At 41.4% G+C, this 27,092-nt stretch overlaps 1 long non-coding RNA gene across 1 annotated transcript in view; it reads left to right on the top strand.

The window, feature by feature from the left end:
* The first annotated feature begins 239 nt into the window (after nucleotides 1–239).
* Nucleotides 240–27,092, top strand: part of LOC112549777 — a 59,241-nt gene continuing 32,388 nt past the window's right edge. The window contains exons 1-2 of the long non-coding RNA XR_003093298.1: nucleotides 240–332; nucleotides 3,302–3,421. This is a non-coding gene — a long non-coding RNA (uncharacterized LOC112549777). The remainder of the gene's footprint in view (nucleotides 333–3,301; nucleotides 3,422–27,092) is intronic.

Below are 27,092 nucleotides of genomic sequence, written 5' to 3'. Positions count from 1 at the left end.
GCCTAGGTAGCTGAGTGACTGATTATGGTACTTCAGAAGGGAATTTTAGGCTCCACTTGGGGGTGAACCAGCATCTCTCTGACTTCCTAGCACAACATACAGGCATACAACTGAGCTTTCTCAAGCATTCCTTTTGAAGCTGAATGTAGCAAGATGGTCTGACCCTTTAAGTGGAGAAGCCAGCCCTGGAGTAGGAGCCCAACAGCAAATAACTAGCTGCCAGTTAGAAGTCTAAGCAGGGAGAGAGCAAGGAGCATGAGCTGGGGTTGGAACCATTTGCAGGCAGGAAACAGACTGAAATTCAGAGGAGTTTGCTTCTAGGAAGGCCAGAGGTAAAGGACCTTCTCCTGCTGCCTGGAGAAAGGCACAAGGTTTTTCTGTTCTTTTTGTTTGTTGTTATGCATAAAGATTATTGTTTGCATTATGGACTATTGTTTGAACTGGCTGAGGACTTCTAATGGGAGCAGGCACACTAACCCACTTACACTGAACCACTGCTTCTTGTGTTTACCATTTATTGGATAATATGATTGGTGCCAGACAGATGGTTTTGTCCTGTTGGGAGCAAGAGCCCACTCAGGTGAGAACCAAGGGCCTATTTCCCTTAAGGCCAGCATTGTCTTACTGGTTACATATCCTCTAGCTTGGACTCCTACATCTCACCTCACACAACTCCCTCTGTTGGCTGCCAGGAGGTGGGAGGGAACAGCACCTCTTCAAGTCCAGATTTTTTACAGTGTCCATCCCCATAGCATCTAGACACCCATATTGTACATTTGCCTATAAAATAAATGGAAAAGTTGGTATTCTGCTGGCACTTGAGAGAACCTGAGATTTATAAAGCTAGAGAACATTTAGATCTTCAGGTCAAGTGAACCAGTATAGTTCAGTTGATACCAGTGAATTTAAATGAGACCACACTGGTTAGGTATACAAATTTTACCCAGCAATAATAATTGTGAAATAATAATAATAATAATAATAATGAAAATCCACTTATTCACCAGAACCTTGAGAGCCACTTGTGATAGATTTCACATAGCTCACCTGATCTCATCAAGCATTTTTAACACAAGCAGTAGTTGGGATGAACTTCAGGTAAACATCTGATCCTTGTGATGTTCACTTGAATTCAGGTGAACCTCTGCACCTTTAGGCATTCCCTATTTTTCCCATAGGGTATTGAGCTATTGAGTTGCATTTAAGAAATGTTATTTTATGTGGACAGGGTGTTCAGATAGGATAGTTCTGAGAGCCTTTAGAAAATCTATAAATAAATACTACTTTTTTATAGTTTAGTAATTTCTCAAACTACTGGGTGCATTTATATGTTCATTAATGCACCTTTGCTCCTGTACATTAAGTTTAATACCTATAATATGAGGTACTAGATAAAGGCATGGTAGCTGTGCTAATGTGCAGCAGTAAAGGCAAACTTTTTTTGTGACGCTTAATGTGCAGTAGACTAATTCTACTGTGCATTAGCATGTTTTTAGCACATTAAGGCATAGTAGAACAGCCCACTGTGCATTAAGGTGTCTCATGTAGACATGCCCACTATAACTAGCTATTCGTACTTTATGCAGAAGTTCCTGTTTCTTTTCCCTGAAAGAAGGGTACCTCCTAGCTGGTTGCCATTTTTCCTCTCTATTTGTTGAATGAGTTTGTCTGGTCAGTGATGCTTTTTGATTGGTGTGTGCTGTTGATTAATTTCCTTTAAATTCAAATTAGGCATAACCACAGTGGTAAACTATTGATATGAATGGTCCTAAAGAAATTGTGCACATCTATGGAATGTCACTATTTCTTTAAAAAACTGCAGCCCCAAGGGACAAAGAAGGGATTCCCACAGAACTTGTGAAGCCACAACATTTTGGATGCACTCATCTGAACTGATAATTAGATGGTTTTGATTAGTGTTAAGGTTTGAGAAGCAAAATTAAATGTGTGGCTTTGATAATGCAAGTTACCTGTAAACCAGAGTTCCAAATCCCTTTAAATTGAAACTACTAAGTACCTTATATCTTTGTACATTATTACACTGGAAAAGTGAAGATCATTAGTCAAAGTGTATGTTACAGGGTTCTTAGGCAGTTATGACTGAAATTTTCAGAGGACTAAGAAAGTTAGATATGTGGTTTCTATCCTAGTTTCTATGGCTACCTCCTCTACAACTGGTTCTCTGGGACTGGTACACCTACATTTTTAGGTCCCTTTAAAACTCAGGTATTAACAGGAAAGAAATCTACTTGCCACAAATAATTTAACAGCAAGTCAGATAATGGGGTGCAGGGGGTCTTTTCTTGTTAGCTATACCTTCCTAGAACAGTACTAGAGTTATTTTACTCTGGGTGCATCTACACGTGCAATTAGTACACATAGATAAACTCTGGGGCTTACTGCTCTGGAATGTTTTGTTCCCAGAAGTGCCGTTTGAACATGTGCACAGGAGCAAATAACTCCAGAGCTATTAGTTCTGGAATTTATTCATGCATGGATCTCCCCATCACTGGCTGGCAGGAGCCTGGGGGTCAGCCTGCCAGCCCAGGACTGCTCCGACTTGTCTCAATGTCTCCACAATGGAGGGGCTGGCTGGGACATGAGGGTGCTTTAGTGAAGGGCTAGCTGGCAGGCACTGAAGTATTCTCATGCCCTAACCAGCCAGTCAGTGTCTACATGTGTGCTAGTACTTGCATTTACAATACTACCCTGCTGTGGAGTTTATTAATTTTGTGCACCCTAACAGGGGTGCACATGTAGACACTAAGACATTTACTTCACAGTTAATTAGGAAACTACGCAGTAAACATCTTGTGTTGATGCACCCCTCCCCATAATAAAATAAAATTGCTAGTTGATGTAATTTTAATGCTCTTTAATATTCCAAATTTCTTTTATGAGAATGTTTATTTTATGATCATATATTAAAGATAAGTGTATTCCTTTTTCTCTGGCAAATATAACTGTTCCAATGTAAAATGAACTGCAGGTAGTAATACAAATCATGTCCAGCAAAATACATTTTCTTTGTATGATCTTAAATCTTTTAAGATTTACTAGTTGTTTTTATTCCTCTATCTAATGTGCAATGGATGTAAAGCACACAAAGCAAGCTTTTGGTTTGTAGCTGGGATTTAAAGTTTGCACAACAGAACTCTTATCATATAACAGCAGCTGGGCAGGGAAAGGGACATAATTCTAAGATTTGAACCAAATTTAAACAATGTTTAAAATGAATGACCAGTGGATGCAGTGATGTACACAAAGCAGTTGAGTATTTACTGCTTCATTTTTTATCCAGCTTCCTTCAGGTTAGTAAGAATACCAATAAGAAAATGCTGTATTGATGAAAATGGAGTGAGAAGTATAACTCAGGATATTACAGCTGGAATAACCCTGCTGGAGAGAACAATCTGTCAAGGTTTTCATTATTTATTTCTATTTTCATTAACAGGTTTATATATATATATATATATATATATATATATATATATATAATGTGTGTGTATAGATATATATAGTGCTTTTTCTCCTCCTATAGCTTTCTATGAATACTGCTTCTTTCTTTTGCTTGACATGGCATAATTCCATAAACGAGTCAGTTGGATTCACACATTTATTGTATGCTTAGGTCAGTGATTCTCAGTCAGGGTGCCATGGCCCCCTGGGATGCCTTGAGATTCTTTCAATGATGCCATAGGCTGCCACACAATATTAGTACCGTTAGGAATGTAAACAGCTACACATGATTTACTAGATAAACCCACAGATTTCAAATAGGCATCCACAGTATCAAAAGCATTTTTGACCTGTTGTGGTCTTCCTGAGCTCTTTGCAACTGAAGATTTGTTTTATTATTCTTCCATAGTTAAAAAAACCAAAACACACAAATGAAAGCTAAGAGCTAGCATTTTCTGAGGGGCCTTGAGTCTAAACAGGGCTGGGAACTGCTGACTTAGGCTATCAAATAAACAGTGTTTCATGAAGATAGTACCCAAATGTTTGATTTATAATTTTCCAATATTTTAGAGTATTTGTAACTGGATTGCTTCTCAGCCACTCATGAGCAGGAAGGTTACTATATGAAGCTTTGTAATATTTTTCATCTCATAGCCAGAATTAGCTACAGAAATATAAACAGAAGAAAGAATGACAATAACCTTAGTGTTTGTCTTCAAAAGGCTTTTTAGCTGATGGGTTTAGATATGGTTAGCTGTGATGACGACGTGAATCCGAAGGGTGATGCATGAAAAACAGCTCATGTCAGAGTCTGAGGTGGGAAAAGTTCAATATGAGTGCCAACTATTTGTTAAATCAACACGAAATCTGAAATATAAAATAAACCAATCAGCATAAGGGTTTATTTATTTGTTGGATGTAACAGAGACAGGGTGCAGAGGAAAAGGTAAGGAGTTTTATTTACCAGAGATTTACAAATGACCTTCATCAAGGTGAACTCAAAAAAGGGAGAATATCTGCAAATAAGGCAACCTTGTGGCCAATATGAAGTTGTATTTATTGAGTCCACCCAGTCCCTGAGTGCACTATTGTTAATTATCCTTCATACCATAGCTATTGTCCTAGGGACAGTTTTCTTTCAGTGAGCTGTGGGTTAAATGGTGTAATACTGCTACTACTAATTGTATCATCTGCCTATTATCTGTCAGTTGTATTTATGCTGACCCAAACACAGTAGTCTGTAGGTATTATATGTGTATGCTTAGGAGTGTATGCTTAGGGGCAACCAACATGGGATCATTAGAGGCAGGTCATGTCAGACCAACCTGGTGGCCCTCTATGACCAGGTCACAAAATCCTTGGATGCAGGTGTCACAGTGGACGTAGTCTTTCTGGACTTTAAGAAGGCCTTTGACACTGTCTTTCACCCCATTCTCATTAAAAAATTAGGAGATTGTGGTGTCAATGCCTACACAGTCAGATGGGTTGCCAATTGGCTGGAGGGCCGCACCCAGAGAGTGGTAGTGGACGGGTCATTTTCAGCCTGGAGGGATGTGGGCAGTGGGGTTCCCCAGGGCTCGGTCCTCAGGCCTGCACTGTACAACATCTTCATCATCGACTTGGACAAGGGGTTGAAAAGCACCTTGTTCAGATTAACAGATGACACTAAGATGTGGGGAGAAGTGGGCATGCTAGAAGGGAGGGACAGGCTGCAATTGGATCTGGACAGGTTACAGGGGTGGGCAGATGAGAATAAGATGGGATTCAATACTGACAAGTGCAAGGTACTGCACCTAGGGAGGAAGTACCAGCAGCATACCTACAGGCTGGGGAACTCCCTTCTAGTCAGCACAGAGGCAGAAAAGTATCTTGGAGTCATTATAGACTCCAAGATGAACATGGGCCGCCAATGTGGGGATGCAGTCAGGAAGGCTAACTGCACCTTATCATGCATCCACAGATTCATCATGAGCAGGTCCAAGGAGGTGATCCTCCCCTTCTATGTGACATTGGTCAGGCTGCAGTTGGAGTACTGCATCCAATTCTGGGCGCCGCACTTCAGGAGGGATGTGGACAGCATTAAGAGGGTCCAGAGGAGGGCCACTCACATGATCAGGGGGCAGCAGGGCAGGCCCTATGAGGAGAGGCTACGAGACCTGAACCTGTTCAGCCTCCACAAGAGAAGGCTGAGAGGGAATCTGGTGGCTGTCTATAAACTGGTCAAGGGGGACCAGCAGGCAATGGGAGAGTACCCGTTCCCCCGAGCACTACTGGGAGTAACAAAGAATAACGGCCATAAGTTGATGGAGAGTAGATTCAGGCTAGATATCAGGAGGCACTACTTCACAGTCAGGGTGGCTAGGATCTGGAACCAACTTCCAAGGGAAGTGGTGCTCGCTCCTACCCTGGGGGTCTTCAAAAGGAGGCTAGAAAATCACCTAGCTGGGGTCGTTTGACCCCAGCATTCTTTCCTGCCCAGGTCAGGGGGTTGGACTTGATCTGCTCAGGTCCCTTCCGACCCTACCAGCTATGAAACTATGAAACTATAAAATGTGCTATGCCTTTATCTTCAGAAGGTATCAATTCATTGATTCAGTTTTTGAAATCTGTTGAAGCTGAATGGCTTTCCAGCTGAAGCCTTTCTACATATTCCTAATCTGGCCATAAATTGTTTAATTCTGATTATATTTGGTATTGGCACTAGTGAAAAATACTCATCTACTAGTTATGCTGCATATTTTCCTGTCAGACCCATTAAGTCCATTGGGACTTGTAGAGACTCATCATTATATTCAGTTGCATTTACATGTGATGCTACGTTGCTGTAGCGATGCGCTACAGCGATGTAGCTCATTGCTATGGCGATGTAGCATCAGTGGGCACAAATCATGATGCTGACACTGCATCACCATAGCGATGAGCTACGTCGCTATAGCGAATCATTATGGCAATGTAGCTGCTAAACATAACCATGTGCTGCTGCTACTGCACCATCATTTAGTACTTCCTAAAGCAAGTGCTAAATGATGGTGCAGTTGACTGCAGTGTGAGGGGCATGTGTAGATGCATGAGGACTTTTCACCGTTTCACATCACTTTTGGGGATGAAATTTAGCACCATAATTTTGCGGTCTACCTAGGACATCGTTGTTTTAGAAAGCTTTTGCAGACTTTTCAGGTCTGTGGGTAGCTTGTGATCTTTATATTGCAGGATTTGATTTTTAATGCCAAAGATAGTAAGAAAAGCAGTACAGAGGAGATGTTTTAAATTTGAATATAACATGTTTCTGCACAAGCAAAAAAAGCCCAGGACAACTCAGTCAAAAGAGTCTGAGAACATCCAGGAACAAAGTATGACAGTTATTTCACATGAAGCTGTGCAGGAAGTTTTCATTAAAGGCAGCAACCAGACGTTGCAGGTTTCATGCTGTCTCTGAGCTACAATATTTATCATACACCTCTGCTAAAGCTTGCCCCTGCTGTTGTGTTTGACCTCACTGACTGGGCTGGCAGGGTATTTCTCTACCCCTCAGAGGCACTATGCTCTGCTTACCATTCATCAAGATTGGAAATGAGATGCTGAAGATGAAATGAGGGTGCCCTCTTCTGCTGATATTGAGATCTCCATCTCTAGCATGTCTGAATGGGTGAGGGCAAGTGCGGCCCTACCACTTCATTTCTGAGTTTGGCATATGCAGAGTGTGGGTGAGGGATGTTTGACAGCAGCAGTGTTGAGAGCACTCAGGCAGTAAGCGTCCCATGCTCTCAGTAAGCTCTAGTGCTGATTTTTCCCTTGGCTTCTCTGGCATATTTCTTTGGGAAAGTCTATAACTTACCTCTCATGGAAATGGCATCTTTCAGCCTAATTCCTCTAGGACCCAGGCTGATATTCCTAGACTCCTCCCTAACTTCATCCCAACCTTTACTGGAGTTCCAACCTCAAGCACACAACTCTTCCTGATAAGGATTCTGGGTCATGCCTTCTAATACACTTTTTCTGCATGAAGAAGTAATGAGGACTGCCACTCAAAGGCTTCCCAAATAGTGCAGTTTGGTCATTCTAGTGCCACAAAAGGGAGTTTCAAGAAGAGGAAGCACCATGTGAGGAATCCTGCTTTCTGCACCCACTGCTGTTTATGCAATTTTCCCAATGACTCTGCAATACAAAATGCACAAACAATATTGGTAGCAAGAGCTTTCCCCCTTGACAGGGCAGCATTTACCTTGTTAAAGAACAAAATCAGACTCTATTTTTCTTATTCTCCTGCTATGTTCAGAATTATTTCTCTCCTGGCTACCCAGTGTCCCAATCTTGACAGGAAGGTGCTCTCAGTTCTGCCTGACCTGTAGATGGTGATTAAGTTGTGATCCCACTAGGAAGGAGGTTAGGGCTCAGATTTCTTCAGGAGTAGAGCCTGCATCTTCTAGGCCCCGCCCTGTTGCAGGTGGGTACCCCTAGGCTTCTGGGGAAAAGGTGGGACAGATACATAAATACTCTCTTTACAAATTTATACAGAATTTCTGTGCCTCTGTGCAATAGTGAATTGCAGTGGAATACTAATCTATTTAGATGCCTCTGGGATGGTCCTGAATTGTTTCTGAGAATGCACAATAGAAACAAGCCTTAGCTGTGTAAGGCACTTATCCATGTGTGTGTGATTCTGGCTTTTATGCAAGGTGATGTAGATTGTTGGGCGACTTAGGGTGCATCTCCACGTCACCATACAGCAATATTTCATATATTAAAACATGTCACTGTACAGCAATGTTGCTACAGCGCCATGCTTTAATACTTCCTCTTGGAAGTACTAAAGCACGGTGCATATGGATGGTCATTGTGCTGTGCGTGCAGCGCACGGTTAGATTTCACCACTATGTCACCGTAGAGGCTTGCTATACTGGGGGAGTGCACTGCTATGGCACAATAGCTGCTGATCACATGTAGACCCATGTGATTGCTACATCACCATAGTATGCTGTACTGCGATGCTTCACTTTGTTGCCATAGGGCGAGGTGTAGACGCATCCTTAGATACCTAAAAACTTGGCATGTGACTTAGCAGTTACATAAAATTCTTCCCTTTGGGTTTTCAATGAACATCTTCAGGGATACTTGATTGTTAAAACACATAGATGCACAGTCTTTGTAAAGATTCCAAATTTTAACTATCGCAAGAAATATACAGACACAACAAAATGAACAAAAAATAGTCCTGTGTGCTCCCCCTGGCTCTGGTGCTTAACCACCCTTTTAAGCATGCTCTGAGGTGATGGCAGAGCCCTCTAAAGGAGTACAGAGTCTTCTCACTTCCTCTCTGGCATCTTTTTTTAAAATCTGAGTCTCTCTCTCTCTCTCTCTCTCTCTCTCCTGCATAGCCACTTTCTTTTTCCCTTAGTCCACAGTTAAACTGGACCTCTCTGCTACAAAAATCTATCCTTCTGTTTCTCTCCCTGTCTCAGCTTCTTCCATGTTCACGAGTCCTCTGAGTTCTACTTCCGTCCATCTACCAAATCTCTCAGCTTTTGTGGTTTGTAAGGCCAAGTACTGATACCTGATTATTTGTTGTTTTGTTTAGGAATTATGATGTGCTTGGTGTGAAGAGGGTACTCCTATAATGCTGCTGCTTTGGACACAGGGCATGTTATTTCCACCTTATAAAACCAAAACCTTTCCCTGGAACAATGTGTGGTCAACTGCAGCGTATTTTATGGAACTAAACATTCCAGAGGGTTTTGTCTGAGAATGAAAAAGGTCAGAACTCATGAAAGTGTGGTTTTATATGTCTTTACCTTTGAGGAAAAAAAATTGGCCCGCAGAGCTAGAGAATCGTTAAAGTTCAAGGGGATGGCTATTTAGTACTCTGATCCCAATACCTGGACTTTTCAATACAGACTAGAGACTTCCTCTGTCACTATAAACAGTGGAGACCAGTCAACTATTGATCCTCTGGAATAGAAATACTGGACTGTTGTTGGAATGGAAATATTGGACAAACTAAAGGAGGAAGTGGGTATATGACATGAGGATTGAACACAGTCTGTCAGAGCTAATCTTCCGGGCTGGGGTGAGCAGCAACCTCGGGCACAGGGAGAAGGAGGACTGCATCCCCCTACCTCTTTTCTTATCAACCCCTTGCTGGGGTTATTGGTACTCCTAAACATGTGCCATTGATGCAGATTGATTGTTGGGGCCAAACCCAAGATGAACATGAGCCACCAATGCCAGACCGCAGCTAGCAAGGCCAGCCATACCTTGTCATGTGTCCAAAGGTGCATCTCAAGACGGTCCAGGGAGGTGATACTCCCCCCTCTATGCGACTTTGGTCAGGCCGCAGTTGGAGTACTGCGTCCAGTACTGGGTGCCACACTTCAAAAGGGATGTGGCCAGCATGGAGAGGGTTCAGAGGAGGGCCACCACTTGGTGAGAGGGCAGCAGGACAGGCCCTACGAGGAGAGACTGAGGGACCTGAATCTGTTCAGCCTCAGCAAGAGGAGGCTGAGGGGGGACCTGGTGGCTGCCTACAAGCTCATCAGGGGGGATCAAGAACAAATAGGTAGAGCCCTTTTCTCCCCAGCACCACCTGGGGTGACAAGGAACAATGGTAATAAGCTGATGGAGAATAGGTTAGGTTAGAGATCAGAAGGCAATATTTTACAGTTAGGGTGGCCAAAATCTGGAACCAGCTTCCCAGGGAAGTGGTCCTCGCCCCTACCTTGGGCAAATTCAAAAGGAGGTTGGACGATCACCTGCCTGGGGTCTTGTGAACCCAGCATTCATTCCTGCCTGGCAGGGGGTCAGGCTAGATGATCTGTTCAGGTCCCTCCTGACCCTAGCAACTATGAAACTAGAGGCTAAAGAATACAGACACTTGTATAGACAAACTTAGAGCTTAGAGACTTAAAGGAAGGTTACCTTTTTGACTTTCATTTTACTTTTCTGAAAATATAGAACTGTGGCCTGTGCTTCATCAGAGTTGGGATTAAGAAGAACAGGAAGTAAAATTGTACATCATGTTACCTTAGTATTTCCTTCACCTGTTACATGTACAGGTGGGATTTAATAGGTTGTTATAGGAACTTGGGCCAGTGTTATAGGAATCATTGGTAAAGATGTATTTTTAGTTGGATAGAGATGGTCAAGCTTTCTTCCAGAGTGCTACTGGTGTATGTACATTAAGGAATGGTTTCTAGCTAGCTCTTAAGGACAAACTTTTGCAAAGCTATGATGGTATTATGGAACAATTATGCATGGTAGCTGCAAATAGCAGGCCTGCAACTGTTTCCCAAACAAGTCTGTATGCAGATTAGATTCTTTGTCAGGGCCACCTAAATCAAAAAGAGCAGCAGATGGTAATGAGAGTACCTGGAATAATAAATGTTTCCTTAACATTGTTTAAGAATATGTGTCTATTTATAGGCACCTTATGGTTCTGGTTGCTCTGGATGAAGCTATATCAAAATACTTCTGAGAAATAGAGATTTCTGTCTATGTTTCATAAGCTGTTTTCATGTAATGGTATGGTTCTGGTGTTTGAGTCATTCTGAGTAATTGCCTTGGTTTTGGTGCGTATCTGTTTAGTTTTTACTATTAATTGTACCTTAAGAGCAACAAGGTTAATATTTGATATGGTTGGGATCTTTTATAATGCATAAAACAGTAAAATAGTTTGTCTTTAATGTACATTTTCATACTTTGCAAAGAATGACCATCCACAAGCATACTCACTGAAAAATCCCTTCATGAAAACTTCCTTTACTAAATAATTCAGAGATACAGATTTTGCTCTTAAAAAGTGGACCATGTTACTTCAAACTGTTCTGTTGGTCTAGCTATATGGTTCATGTTCACATTGGGTTTTTCCCCCTTTTTAGGCAAACCTTTTATGTAACTGAAAAGCCTAACATAATTAAAAACTCATTAAGTTATGCAGACTGTGTAAAGTGCTGATGACAAGCAAACATGGAAAAGTCCCAATATACCCTACCAGGGCTTAAGTAATGTAAAATTATATTAATCTTTTATGGCTATAGTCACCCTACCTAACATGTAATTCTTTCAGTTAGAATCCATCAGATATAATAATTAGCTTTCACACAAATAGGCAAACTAAAGGTTAATTACCTCTCTGTGACATTATTCCATATGTTTTGCTCTTATTCAGAATGCATATATTATTAGGGGTCCTTTACACTGAAGGCCCAAACATTTTTAAGTAAACTAAAAATCTTTATGGCTTTATAGATAGCCACCATAGATATTGGCCATAGTAATGCTGTACCAGATTGAAAACATCTTGCAGATTTTCTCTAATTCAGTACTTAGAGACCCAAACTGCTCAAAGTTCTTTGGGTCAAATAAATGAACAGTTCCTGACATGAGAAGGTTGGACAAGACTTTTGACTATGCAAAGAATTCAGTAGGTGGAATTGATAACAACAAGCATGATCGCTTGACTATGTTGAGGCGTCCCATGGCACCAGTAAACCAACAGATGCAACTGATACCCACAAACATTCCCCTAGTGTTGCAGACATATAAGGAAGGAAGTTATAAAGTGACACTGAAATTCTCTGGCTTCCAAGGCAGCAGGCCTGAATGTACTAATGACAAGAACCCATAAACAAAGAGAAGTTAAGTGGTGAGATTTCCTGTATAACAGACTTCACAAACACATGCATGAAATCCTATGTCATAGGTATAAGTGGCTGGTTGTGACACCACAGGCCTCAGAAGGCAAATGATCTCTGAAAAAGGTGCTTAGTTTTTTGGCACCAAAATAGGTATATCAAGTACAAAATGATTATTTCAGAGTCATGGACAAATTAGACTTGTTAGGCCAGCAGATAAACATTATAAATATGGTATGAATAAAGGTTGTGATCAGGAAGAGAAAGTCATATACCACATTGAATTACACAAAAATAATAGGCGAAGGTAACTTTAATCTGCTCTCAAAAAGATTATTGGGGGATAAAGGGAAAGTATCATACAAGTATCAGAAAAATGAAAAATGTTTAAAACTGGTGGCAATAAATGGGACTTGATAACAATACCTGTATCTGAAAAATCAGGTAAAAAATGTCACACAATGGGCGTGTCTACAGGAGACGCTATGTTGCCGTGGCAGGCGCAAACCATGATGCTGCAGCTATGTTGCCGTAGCAATGTGCTCCCTTGCTATAGCGCATTAATATGGCAATGTAGCAGTTAAAAATAACCGTGCACTGCCGACATGGTGCAGTAACTGTCGAGCTGTAGGGGCACATGTAGATGAACCCAGTGTGTAAGGTTAACCTTCATGCTTAACAGGAAGTCCAATTCTATTAATAGAAAATTAGATTTTAGATCATTTTGAGATGGTAGTACTTTATACATGGGTATATAACATCCAGAACATTAAAGCCTTTCTTGATCCCTGTTCCATAGATTTTTGTCTTTTCTCTTCTTAAAGACACCTTAAAGGAAAGGTAATAAAAATAAAACCAAAGCCAAAAGGAAGCATTGAAGCCACTTATAAAGAAGAGGGTAAAATCAGGAAGAACTTGCCAATATTAAGAAGCTAGTGAAAGATGATTCAAAATTTATCCTCCTCATCTTTGGGATACTAAGTAATACGGTGAATGCCAAATATAATTGTGAGATATCTTTCAATCTTGTAAAACAATAAAAAAGATAACATGCCTTGCAAAGATAGGTGGCAAACAGATGTTGCCTTTGTACTGCCATAAACATTTTTTAAGAATACAGGTGTCCATACCCCTTGTTGTGGAACCAATGCCCCAAACTGTGGCTGGAACAATAGGTGGAAAAATATGTGCCATTTCTTTGTGGCAGACATCTGTTTGCTTTATTGAGGGAGAACACCAGCAGCCTGGAGCTGCCCATGTTCTCTAGCTGCCCTGGGCAGGTGCTCCCTGGGACTTTAGGGGCCCAATCCTGCATGCCTTGGGAATTTCCCTGCAGGATTGGGCTCCTAAAGCCTCAGAAGCACCTTCCCAGGTTTCACTGCTTGCAGAGGTGCATCTTGGGAAATCCCTGGTGTGCATATATTGTGCTGCTGAGCCCCAGTTTGGGGCAGTGGGTAATCACCCAAGGAAGTCCCATTGCAGCTGATGAGGTGAGGTGTGTTTAGCTGTAGACGTTGTTACATTTGAAGTTCTTCTTACACCTAAAGGAATACAAGAAAAATAGGAAATTAGCTTCCTATTATATCATATCCCTAGCTGTTGTCAGCATCTCTACTATCCTGCAACATGAGAGATGTAGTTTGGTCAGGGAGCCTGGCTAACAATTCGATGGGGACATGAGCTGACTGACCTGCATGTTATACAAGGCCCTGCAGCAGCATTACCAAATTGAAATGCATTGTTTTTTGGCTGAAGTCTTTCGCTTTTCTATGGAAAACACGTTTCATGAAGAAACTTGTTTTCATTAAAAAAAAAAAGAGTTTCCATTAAAAAAAAAAGTCATGCTGAAACACTTTTTACCAGCTTTTTGTAGGAAGAGGTGCTGAGCTGTTCTCAGAATGTTAATATTCTGCAAACCATAACTGAACAGGCCAAACCAATGTAGAAGTTGCTAGAAAATTATATATCATAATATGACTTGATTCAGTGTCTCATAACTAAGTGGACCTGCTCATGGTTGACAATAAACATGAATTTTTATATGGAATTGGGGAAGGAAAATTTCCCCTCAGCTGCAATGAAGACATTGAGGGTTGAAGAAAATGACACAAATGTCTAGATTAAGTTCTGTCATGGGTACAGAGAAACATTTTCAAATTCCTAGGACATTGCAAGGTTAGGACAATTTTGTAATTTAGATATTTTTGGCATTGTCTAGAAACTCAAACTGTAAAGATTTCAAACTGTAAAGAAACTCAAACTGTAAAGCTTAAGCATCTTTTACATATCCTGGCAGAGGAAGACTGACATCATATTTAGCAATGATTTTAAACTGTGGTAGTGATCGTTACTGGAAGGTTTGACATTAAACCCAGTGGACTGAAAGATGCCATGTGCAATAAGCTGGTGCAATACAGTCCAGTCTGTACAGTTCAGTCCAGTCAAGAATTCACTGTTTGTACCCAGTTCTTTGGCCTCAAGGTTGGTGATCAAAATAAGTGGCCTTCACTGAATGAGGTGTGCTTTTGGGAAACTGACTTCATGGTGTGCGGGCATGTATGGATGAACAGAGCAGTTGTGCTGAGGTTCTGCTTTCTTTCACTGAATGATGAATGCCCTTGCTATTATTATTTATTGGCTAAGGCTAAACTTGACTGGATCACTTGTGAAAGGGGTTATACAGAGGAGCTTTACAAATAGCCAAATGCCTGGCCTTTAACTAATTATATGCACAAATCAATAAGATTTCTGCTTTCTATACCTATCATCTAGCCAATTTTAAGGTCCAGATTCATGAAGCATCCCCATCTAGGGCAATACTTGTATCCCACATATCAATGGGATTTAAACAGAAAATTAAAATGAAGCAAGTCCTTATGTCCTATCCTGAAAAGAAATCCAGGTACTTTTTTGAATTGGATCATAACTAAATAAGTGACTTAATATTCTTGAGTAGTGAATCAGTACTTTTTTTGGTAAAATTATTGTATTTTCTATTAAAAAGAATACTTACACAAAAGCTCTGAGTACCCTGAAAATAATTAGACTTACAGTAACCACCCAGAAAATTAATACTAATATGCAGATAAATTAGCCCTGCCAGCTAACAGCCTTGAATAATCAGTTGGTGGTAACGATTTACTTTAGCTATAAATGAATGAATTTCTAAAATCACATTGGAAACCTGATTTTAAAACTGGCATTTACCCAAGCAGGGAACCTATTATGTGATCTCTCTGTAGCTGTTCAAAACAGCCTGAATTTTGAATATCAAATACTCACAACACAATTCCCACAAGCAATCTGTAGATGCAGAGTTATTTGCAGAAATTATTTGGTGAATAATTTCAAATACTAAACAAATTTGAGAATTCCAATTGGTTTGTGGATATTCCACAAATGGCAGAAAAAAGGTGAAATTTGCCGAATAAATTATTCCTTTTGAATGATTTTTCTCATCTTTAATAAACACACTAAATTAAATTTGGAACCCAGATTGAAACAGTCCTTAATACATCTATTATTTGTTCATCTTCTTTTTATCCTCTTTTAGAGTTCTCTTGGGAATGTATTCACATACACTTTACATGAGATGTTATTATCTGACGTTAAGTCTCTCAGCCCCTTAGGCTGTGGCATTTTTTCCTGCTATGTTGTTGACCATTTAGCAACCCTTGTGTATGTGATCTGGAGATTGTTGTGTTTATACTTTTTTTAGTGAAGGCATTGAACTGGATATTGTGCTCTTACATTATGCCTGAAAATGTACAGGTGCTATACCATTTGTAATAATATTGAGATAATGCATTTGATCACATTTTTGAAAAGCAAACTATTGATTCTTTACTCCAAAAATGTGTCATGCACCTTTAAAACATTGTCCCTTTGCATTTATGTATGTTTTCAGAGCCCTTTCTGTCACAACTATTTATAGCTATAGGACAAATTGCAATTGCCTGGCCCAAGTACTGGGTGGGAAAGTTGGGGTAACTTGTTTCTTGTAGTTGATCTGTGTTAGGGTTTTGCCTTTCCAATGGACAAGTTAAAGAAATTCTTCAGTTCCAGTAGCATTTCCAAAGAGGGAACATTTTAGCAAGGAGGGAATCTAGTTCTTGTTTGACCTTGTGCACCAGTTGCTTGCTGAGAGACAGCACTATAAGGAGCATAGCCATACCCATTACACTGATATATAAAGCTGGAAAGCACACTAAATCATTAAATGACACTCTCTACTTATGTTTTTGAAAGCATTAAGTATGTGCAAGTATAATGGCAGCAGTTATCAATTTGGTAATGCTGCTGCAGGGTCTTGTATAACATGCAGGTCAGTCAGCTCATGTCCCCTTCAAATTCTTAGCCAGTCTCCCTGATCAAACTACATCTCTCATGATGCAGGATAGCAGAGATGCTGGCAACAGCTAGGGATATGATATAACAGGAAGCTAATTTCCTATTTTTCTTGTATTCCTTAGTACCACATTTAGGTGTGCTTACCATCTAAAACCCTCCTGTACATGTTCAGAAGGCTCCATCAGGGACATATGGGCTCCATGGTAGAATATGCCCAGGTATGGAAGTCCCTGAAACTTTAGTCAAAGAAAAGCAATGACTAGAAAGTATTTGACACTGGAAGATAAAGGGCCATCCCAACCTGTTGTCCTAAAAGATTATTGGCTAGTTCACTTGCTCAGGGAATGGGAAACCCAGCTTCTAGACTTCCCTCAACCAGAAGGGGGTTAAGCCTTTATTGCCAACTTGCCAGTAAAGTGCTCTATGTATTAAACTATGGGAAAGTCAGCGCTCAAAGCATTCCCTGCATTCCTTTGAGGCTGATAGACTGGGGCTGGGAGGCAAGCATGTTAGCTGGAGAGTGGCTCAGTAAGAAAAATACTGCCTGAAAGAGAGACAGCCATAAGGCTCTGGATCATGCTCACAATGGACTTTAAGATCTGGCATTTCATATTCATTACATAAAATATACAAACAGAAGAGAGGCAGCTTTAAGAGGAAGGTGCTTTAGGCAATGCCAAATCTGCCTTGGTCACTGGAACACTTTCCTGGGATGAAGGAGATGTAGATTTCTGGCCATGGGCGCCTACAATCCAAGAGTTCTGCCCTTGAGACAAGTACAGTAAGCACTCAGTTGCCAGGTTAAATGGTGGTAGGGGAGTCACCCTTCTCTCTCCCCCATTTTACTTCTGGCAGCTACGCTACCTGGGTGATCCTATTCTTCCACACGCAGATCTAAAAGGCAAATAAATTATAAAAAACTGCACTTACGTGGCTATGAAAGTAACAGGCGTGAAAATTTCAAAGATGATTTGGCCCCATGTTCCTCTTTTCTTCCAAATGTGGCTGAGGCTTTGTGAACCATACATCCTATCCCCGTTTTTGGAGCCATTTATACTCAATTCATTCTTAGAGCTTGAAGGCTCAGAACTGAAGTTTCCTATGGAATAAGGACAGCAGAGTATCAAAGCAACAATCTCATTTTACCTTGCGCTAAATCTGTCACTTTAGTTTTAGTATTTTATAGGGTTGCAGTTCCCTATAAAATCTTACAATCTTACTGAATGCACTAAATTACGTTAAGGCCTAGTCCTGTGACACCTCTGAACCAGCCTGTGAGAGGAAAAAAAATCTCTCTCAAAGCTAAATTCAAAAGCCTGAATACAAATACTATCCACAGAACTAATTTAAATGGGTAAAATAAAGAAAAGTTAAGAACAAAAGTACTGTTTTTATCTTTCATGACTTGTGCTAAAGTGTCACTGCTTTTGAATTATTAAATGGTCTTTGAGGATGCAATAACTAGGTGTAATTCAATTTTGTTACTATTTCTTAACAATGGCAGAATACTAACGCTTTGCCTAAGGGGTAGGCAGAAAGCAGGATAACTGGGTTGTTTTTCTAGTTCTGTCAAAACTGCACCTATACTTGCAGTGTTGAGATACCAGAGTTAGCTCTAAATGAGCTAGTGGAATACAGGAAGCACTCTATCCAAGGTAGCATAGAGCTCTGTAGGGGATAATACAGCCTACTGTTAATACAACTAGACTGCTTCTGGGACCCAGGCTAACTTAGGTATTTCTGTATTACACCATGTTGGATATACATAATCACTGTGTTTCTATGTGACCTGGGGAAGTCATTTGACACCTGTATGTTATAGTATGAGATGTGAGAAATACCACTTTCCTACCTCATCAGGGTATTTATAAGATTAAATTAATCAAAATATTCAAGATTGTCACAGAAAAGTGTCTAGATAAAAGTAAAAATATTGTTATTATTATTATTAAGGCATTTTTGCAGGGCTTTCTTACTTTCCTGCAGAATTACATACTATGCATTGACAGCATGTAGTGTGATAGTTATTTTAGAATTTGTTATTTGTGGAGCTTGTCAAGATACAGCTGTTTTTTGCTTAGTATTCCTATTAGAAAATGACACAATACATCATAACAGCTCCATTAGAGCCATTAGGGTGTAAGCTGTCAATGTGTAATAAGATTACTATGCATTGCATCTGCAGTGCCGGTATTGCTCTGATAATACTGAACTGCATTCAGTATGGTGTAATCTAGGATTTCTGAATATTGGCATGGCAATGACTTTCCAATGCATGAAGTGTTTGCTTTTGGTTTTTAAAAAAAATATTTCGGAATGTACAGTGTCTACTTCAGTTTTTATGAATAATGAATACTTTTGTAAAGTTAATAAATAACTTAGCTGTTTAACCTTTTTGTAAATTTTTATACAAGCTATGAAAACTTCTCTGTCAATATTACCATGGACTAATGACCTGTAAATGGTCCTATTTCCAAATGAAATTGATTTTGATTAGTTGAGCACCAGACCTGCCAATCTGTGAGTAAATAATACACCCAAATTGATTTCAACTGTTATAATCAGATCATTCAACTTAGATGCCAGGAACTTCCTGGAATCTGCATTCAAAATGGCAGGAGTGGTAGTGACAGCTTTCAAATATGCCTGCTGTCTTTTTTAAAATAGGCAGTTCACAATGTTAAAACACAGAGACAGACACACACAGAGAGTAGAATCCTTTTGAAAATGGAAAATGTCATTATTGTCACATTGTGATGTGTGAGGTACATTACTACCTAACAAGTGGAGGAGAGACCCTCAAATATTTTTTAAATAATGTGTTAGCAAAAGTCTTCAGAAAACAAGGTAAACATTGGAGAGAATCTTTTATTTTAAGCAAGGCATTTGTGTTTAGGGGCTCGTCTTACATTTTTACTTATCCAGTGGCCCTCATCACTCAACAGAGGGCCTCACAATTAGTAATGCTTCTTGTAATGCCTGTGATTAACAGCAAAATTATTCTTATTATGCAGATGAACAGGGAATCGTGTTTCCGGTTCACCATGAAAAAATACAGATTTTCTCCTTTAAGGGAGAAAACCCCAGAATTTCCCCTTTAAAGGAGAAAAACCCAGGAAATGGCAGGTTTCCCCTTGGAGGCTGGAACTCTGCCAGTCTTCAAGGGGCTGGGGGGAGTGGACTCAGGGGGCACCATGTGCATGTGTGTGCATTCACACATGCACGTGGCCAGCAATATAGCCACGCAGCATGGAGAGCAGCTCCCCCAGCTGCCTGTAGGTAAATCTATGGGGGGAAGGGGGCAGAGGTGATGGTGGGGTGGGGGGGGCAGGGGTTGCAGCTTGGGCTGGGATGATGCCCAGATGGGATGGTGCCTGAGGCCTGAGGTTGGGGCAGAAATGGGATGGAGCAGGATGTAGCCATGTCCGGGGGGCTGGTAAGGGGGCTGTCTCTACACCACTGGGCACATTCCTGGGGGTGGCTCAGATGCCAGAGGCAACTCATTGGTGGGCTTGTGGGGCACATGTCCCCCCAGATTTCTGCAGAGGGCAGGGGCAGATTCAGGATGCCTGCTGCAGGGACCCAGCATGGGAGGGCAAAGCAGGGCAGGGAGTCTTATTGCAGCCACCATCACTGTGAGCTGTGCGCTGGCCTTGCTGCCATGGTGAGGTGCCCCCTGCCAACCTGGCAGCAGCAGGGGAGGAGGGAGTTGGACACAACTCAATGGTGGTGCTGCTCCTACTGCCACTGCCATTATGAGGAGCTCCACACCAGCCACATTGCCATGGTGAGGTGCTCTGTGTTTGCCCAGGCCCCACTGCTACTGGGCAAGCAGGGGGCACCTTGTCATGGTGGCGTGGCTGGTGTGGGGCTTCCAGCAGTGGCAGCACCAAGCCTCCCCACCCCACTCTGCCCTCCCACACCGGGTCCCACCTGCTGAGTCATGGAGGCCCCTTGCTGGGGACAGCAGCAGGTGGATTCTCATCCTGGTAAGCAATGGGGGTAGGGGAGCTCTGATTTTGCATGTAAAGAAACCAAAATCAAATACCAAAAATATATAGGTATTTAGAATATTTTGTTATAATGAATGAGGCACTGGCAGGCTTCCAAATTGTGTTAAAATTGTAAATGAATCAATAAAACATTGTATTCAATTGATACCTATATATAAAGTGGCCTTTCATTTTAATCATGGAAAAATGCAGATTTTAATCACAGAATTTCAGTTTTTTAAAATTGGAGAATTTAGGATTTTTAAACAGAGAAAAACAGGATCCCTGCAGATGTATCACTGATGAAGATAAATGACTTTCCTAAGGATACACAGATGGTCTGTAGCAGGGGTAGGACTTCACACTCTTGTGTTTTGGGCCAGGGTTTTAATTGCAAGACTACACATCTTCTCAGTAAACCAGTTTCTTTTATACTTTTTGATAACAAGTGGTATCTTATTCCTCAATTAAGTAGTAAGGTCCTTCTCAATGTGAACGATAAAGTGGGCCCAAATGTATTATTATAAGTATAGATTTATGCGCATGAAATAGACTATGTCTAGCTACTTGGATATATGGAAGACAGGGAGGAGGGAGATGTTATCATGAAGAAAGGCAATGCCTAGCTTTGTAAAATGTGCTAGGAATCCTACGAGGAAGTGCAACTTTTTGAAGTCTGCAAAAGGTGTTTTAAATGGTAGAGTACATGTGAGTTTCCTAGCACATCTGTTATGGCCTTTAGTTTTTGAAACATGGGTGCTGTAGTTGCAGGATGTGTGACTGGAAGTAAGCTTCTCCAAGGAACAAGGTTTGTCATCTCTGGGGAAGTATGCAGGACAAGCTAAAGGTCAGAAAATCCCTAGTGTGGATCTCCCCATATATAAAATGTTGATTTCCTAGGAAAGAAATGTGCATTCCAGAAGCTGATGACCCAGAAAGGAAAATATTTTTCATAATTTCTCCAACTTTTGTTAAAAGACTAAGTAACTCTAAGTGCAGAAAGAAAAATTAGAAAAAGCTACTTAGTCAACTTGACTTAATCAGTAGAACAAACAGAAATATGAGTAACAACCCCTGAAGGAGACAGAGCCTATTTTAAACATAACAGCTACACAAGTAAAGTATTATTTTACAGAAAATAAAAGGTTAAGGTTAAAAAGATAGGCCAAATGAGAGAAAATGTCAGTGATAAGTAGTAGGAGTGTAGGAAATGTTCAGTCTCAGTTGCAGTACATCTAACCACTGTAGACAGACTGAAAGGTAACTGAGTAAAAGGGCAGAGTTATGCACCATACCACAGCAAAGACTCACCGCAGCTTCAGTGGGTTTTGGATGAAGGCCACAGTTCTTGGAGAGCAAAGAGTCATCCTTCACAGCATGTTCCACAGACCTTTTCAGACACTAAAGGAAGACATCCTCATTTGTAGGCTAGGACTGCCAAAGATTGGGTTCACTCTTTAAAACTGTGGGGGGAAAAAAAAGAGGATGCTGCAGTGACCCCTAGGAGTTAAACAAAAACATTCCAGTGTGCAAGGAAAGATCTGAGATCTGTATGCTGTCGATTTGGCAGACGCTGCTTTCTGAGGTGGTCTTTCAGATTATATTTGGCTCTTGGAGTGTTTAGGCTAACATTATGCTAGTATTATTGTAACATGAAAAAGAAATAATAACCAGTCAGAACCACTAATGCCATCAATCCATATTGCTACCCTTTTTATATCCATACCCCTTACTATCCAGGCAGCTATTAGACATGATACACAAAGAAAATGTCCAAAAAGGATATCAAACTAGCTGGTTTGAAGCTCCCAATCCTCTTTTATTAGGTTCAAATTTTTCTTCTTTCTTAGGTTTAGGGCCAGATCCAGGAAAGAACTTAGATGCCTACAGTGGGATTTAAAAACCCAAGTTCAAATGCTGGTTCTGAAAATGCCTGCTTTACTGCTGTCTAACCATGGAAATGGCTAAGTTTCAAAGGTTCTCTATTTTTTTTTACCTTTAGAAATCCCCAAGTACTTAAAATTCTGCCTTCTGAGTATGCAAAGAAACATCTCTGTCTTGTTAGGGCTGAGCAGGTAAGTGTGTAGCCCATATCTTAAATTTATATGGGATCTAGAACAGGGGCAGGCAAAATACGGCCTGCAGGCCGGATCTGGCCAGCCAGGCAATTCAATCTGGCCCGTGGGGCCCCTAAAAAATTTAGAAAAGTAATATTTATCTGCTCCTGGCTGCCTGTCAAAGATTATAGGAGTCAGGGGCAATAGGACCCAAGGGGAGCTGGCAGCAATCTCGGTCCACCCCCAGCTATTTCACTGCCTTCCTGCCCCTGCACTGCTTCAGCACCATGTAGCTCCTGGCTGCACCGCTGGACCAGGAGGCATGGGACTGTGCTGGTATGTGGTGGGGGGAGGGGGGAGGGGAGGGACAGGGGAGAGAAGGGGTGCTTGGTGTGTGTGTGAGTTTTCATAGGGTGAGTCCCACATGCACACCCCACCATACACATGCACTCACACTCCCTCTTGCACTGCCATACACGCTGACCCCCCACACTCACACACCACCATACCCCAGCCACCCTCCCCCACACACAACCCCGCACAAACCCCATACCCACCCACACCCCACATATTCACACACACATCCACATGCTCCGTCACTCCATACCCTCCCCCACACCCCAGATACCCACACATTCACAGCCCCCCACAAACCTATACCCACCTCCCCATAATATACAGAAGACTTCATTTTAGGCTATTACATACAATCACCTCTATGTACACTACACAAACGCATGTAAACCAGGACAAAAATATTTTTTAAAATCAAATTAATGAACGTTTTAGATGTTCGCTTTTTGAAATATAATTTGTTATTTTTCTGAGATGGCAAAACCCCTTACTGAAATGAGTACTTTTAGGGGCAAGGGGAGGGATTTCTGGTGGCAAAGGTCAGGGGTTAGGGGGTGGGATCTCCAGTCACAAGATGGTGCCCAGGGGGCAGGGCACCTGTCAAGGGGCGGGGCTACCCTTGCAGCCCTCAACAGCTTGCCACAACTTGGTAAATGGCCCTCCACCCAAAATAATTGCCCGCCTCTAATCTAGAAACTAGCTTACTTCCCCTGAGGGATCAGTCCAGCAGACAGTCTCAGAGTATACCTGATACATGTGCAGGATCTCACTGCCAAAAATACATAATGGCAATCACCATTTTGCTTTTGTAACTTGATATGAAGAAGAATTTCCCCACCCTTTTATGCAATAGCCTCCTGATTAAAACCATCGTCTAGGATGTGACAGCCTTGGTCAAGAGGAAGCTTGACTCCCTAGCCTGGTGACTTTAGCTAGGTATAAAATGTATAAACAGACCTTTGAGCAGGGACTGGAATGTAGGACTCTTTCCTGTGATGTTAATGCCAGAGCCACGAGGCTAAAGAGTCATGTCTCCTTGAGTTCTGTCTCAAGTGCTTCTTGAATTCTTTTGTGCCTGTAGATATGACTTTATCAGAAAGTGTGGAGTTACCCCTCACTCAACATGGTGGTTAACATATTTTCTTGGAAGGTGAGAATATGGATTGAACTTGAGTCTTCTACTTCTTGGGAGAGTATTCTGACGTATAATCTTTTGTGTATGAGGAAAGCATATTTGTTACCTTTCTGGCTGTTGCTGTTTTAAAAGTAAAAGAATGATCTACTTTTCATTTTGAAAGAAAGGCTGTGAGTTCTGCTTTGTGGTGCCTGAATAGATTGGAATACTGTGTTGTAGCACGTAAGTCCTATTTTGTATCTTGTACTTATGGAATGTCTACATGGTCCTATAGAGATTCAGGAGCTAGATGAAGAGAGTAGAGCTTAGTGTGGAAGTGCTGTTTGAATAAATATACTCTGATTCTCTGCTGGGTTAATTAGCCCTGACATAGCACTACATCAATAAGACTATACTGATTTAGGTATCTAAAGTAGCTGAGATACCTCTCATCTCATGGGCATTGCCATGTAGATGTACTGGTAGTCTTAGGCTAGAAATAGACATTGCCAAATGAAGTGGATCAGCTGTGCTAGGATGTGTCCTGGCACAGCTGATCTGCTTCATTGGGTGAAACACACTCACCAGTGGTCCTGCCTCTTGATGCTGTGGAACAACAGGTGATGTTCTGGGGTTTGGGAGGCCCAGTTCATTACACCCCAGGAATTTCTGTGCATATCTGGGCCCCTCAAGCCCTGAGTGTCTGCCCAGATTTCGACTTTTACAGAAATGTGCCCTAGGAAATTTCCAGGGTATGTCTCTGTAAGTGAGGAAAGTTGAAGCTCCCCTGGGAAGTCCCAGGGATACGTTTCAATAAGTGGGAAAACTCCGACTTTTTCTTTTTATGGAGATTGCCCTGGAGATCCCAGGGGCATGTCTTGTAAGTAGTGAATGCTGTCTTCCCCCACTTACGGAGTTATACCCCAAGATTCCCCTGGGAACACCTCTGTAAGAGAAGAAACCCAGACAAGTGCTCTTGGGGCTTGAGGGGCCTGATCTTCCATGGGAATTCCCAGGGTGCGCAAGATTGGAACACCTGCCCAGGGCAGCTGAAGTGTGTGGGCAGCTCCAGGCTGCCTGAGCTGTCCTGTCACAAAGCAAATAGATATCTGCCACTAAATACTGGCACAAATGTATCTTTATCATGGCCACAAATCTTGGGCATCTGTGGCACAACAAGGGTCATGGACATCTGTTTGCTTGCTCTTTATATCACCATAAAAATGTTATGATTACACAAAGGCGACAAAAAGCAACATCTGTTTCCATCCTTAGTTTCTTTTGCTTTTTTTGTTTTTTGGTATGTAGGAACATAGGGCTGAAAACTCCTGGGTCACTGAGCATATTGCATTTCTGTTGAAAGAAACCATGCTATATAATCTCTTCCATAAACAGGTTAAGTTTAATTTTAAAGGCATATCTTTTCTCCTAGTATTTTTTATTAGAAATTTGTTCCAGAACCTTACAGCTTTGTGGCTTACAAATATTTGAATTTCCTGTTTGAATTTATTCATGGCCAGCTTATACCCATTTGTTCTTTGCCAGCTTTGTCCTTCAGTTTTTATACTACATGTATGTGGGGTAGCTATTTATAGATTAATTATTTAGTATCATGAAAAGATTTTATCAATTTTTTAAAAGACATCACCAGCTGAGATACTGGAGATAAAATTCATTGTTGCAACAGCTGTTTGATTATAAAATTATTGCCTTAAAAGCTTATAAATATAATAAGTTGCATTTGCACATTCACTTCACGGGAAAATAACATGTTGTATCTTTTTATTACCTTTTTATGATGTTCAGTAATGAAATACAGTTAAAATAAATTTCGGTAAAACAGTTCTTGATTTACTAGATGTTATTTGTTCTAACAAAGAATTATTTGTTCTTTAAAGGCAGGAGCCTGTTTTTCTGTCATTGGTAGATTAGGCTGTAACACTGCTGTGGGCCCAGCTAAGTTTTTTATTAGAATTTCCAGCAATCCCAAGTGAGCAACAAAAGTTGGAAGGCTTTCAGATATTTCAAAATCTGGTTGGCCATTGCCTAAGGACCAACCATTACATGAGTTAAACTTGGACAAATGGATGTCCCAGAGGGAAAAGTGTCAAACTGAGAGAGCAAATACTATCCAGATCAACCTGGGGATATTACAGAGGATATATGGTTCTTAGCGTCATGAACCCTGTGGGGGCTCTGTGGATGTCATGCTATACTCTGTGGGTATGCATGCTTTCTTGAAGTTGCTTTACTGATATGGCATAGAATCATAGGCATGTAAAGTCTCTATGGATAGGTATCATCAAACTGTATTTAGCCCTGTCATCCTTATTTTTGTATGCATTGTGGTATCTGATATAAAATGTATTTCTTCTTAAGGTTGCAAAATGATTTTAAAAATGTGATTACGATTTGTTGTGCAATTAAAAAAAATTAGTTGCAATTAATCATGATTTTACTCGCACAGCTAAAAACTCAAAATTATGCACAGAAAAACTCAAAATTATGTAAAATTATGCAGGTACTTTGTATGGTTGGGGGTTGGTGTGGGTTGTGTGTGTGGGGGGAATTTGTGAAGGTGTGGGGGGCTGTGAGTGTGTGTGTGGGGTTTGGAGCGCAGGTCCTCGCAGGGGGGTCTGGAGCCTGGGGAGGGGGGACCCCCGTATGCACTGGCAGGATGCAGGGTACTATGGGTCAGGAGGGAGGGGCGGCAGCAGGGCTGGGGGAGGCTGTGGCTTGGGAGTGAGGGGCAGGAGTAGGGCACGGGCATATCGCTGCCCCCCCCATCATATTACCTCCCAACAGGTGTCGTCTTTTTGAAACTGGAAATATGATACCCTACAGGAATAAAGCCTTGCTGCATGTACAGCAGCACCTAGCAAGTAAGTATGTGGAGGGGAAGGTGGTACAGATCGAGGCCCCTATGGTGAGGGAGGGAGTAGGGCAGGGGCAGGGCATGAGTTGGGATGAATGGAACCCCAGGGCTGGGGTGGGTCATGGATCTGTGGGCAGCTCATCCAGGGGCTTGGGGGAGTATGGCTCCCTGCCACTGTGTGCACTCCTGGGGAGGCATGGGGGGCATGTATCCCCCGGATTTGTATGTGGGGTGGATGTGGGCTGCCCACCATGGGCTGGGCTG

Source organism: Alligator sinensis, unplaced genomic scaffold, assembly GCF_000455745.1.
Source record: "Alligator sinensis unplaced genomic scaffold, ASM45574v1 scaffold542_1, whole genome shotgun sequence".
Lineage (NCBI taxonomy): Eukaryota > Metazoa > Chordata > Crocodylia > Alligatoridae > Alligator > Alligator sinensis.
Note: the sequence above shows the minus strand (reverse complement) of the source record. Positions and strands in the feature narration are given on the sequence as shown.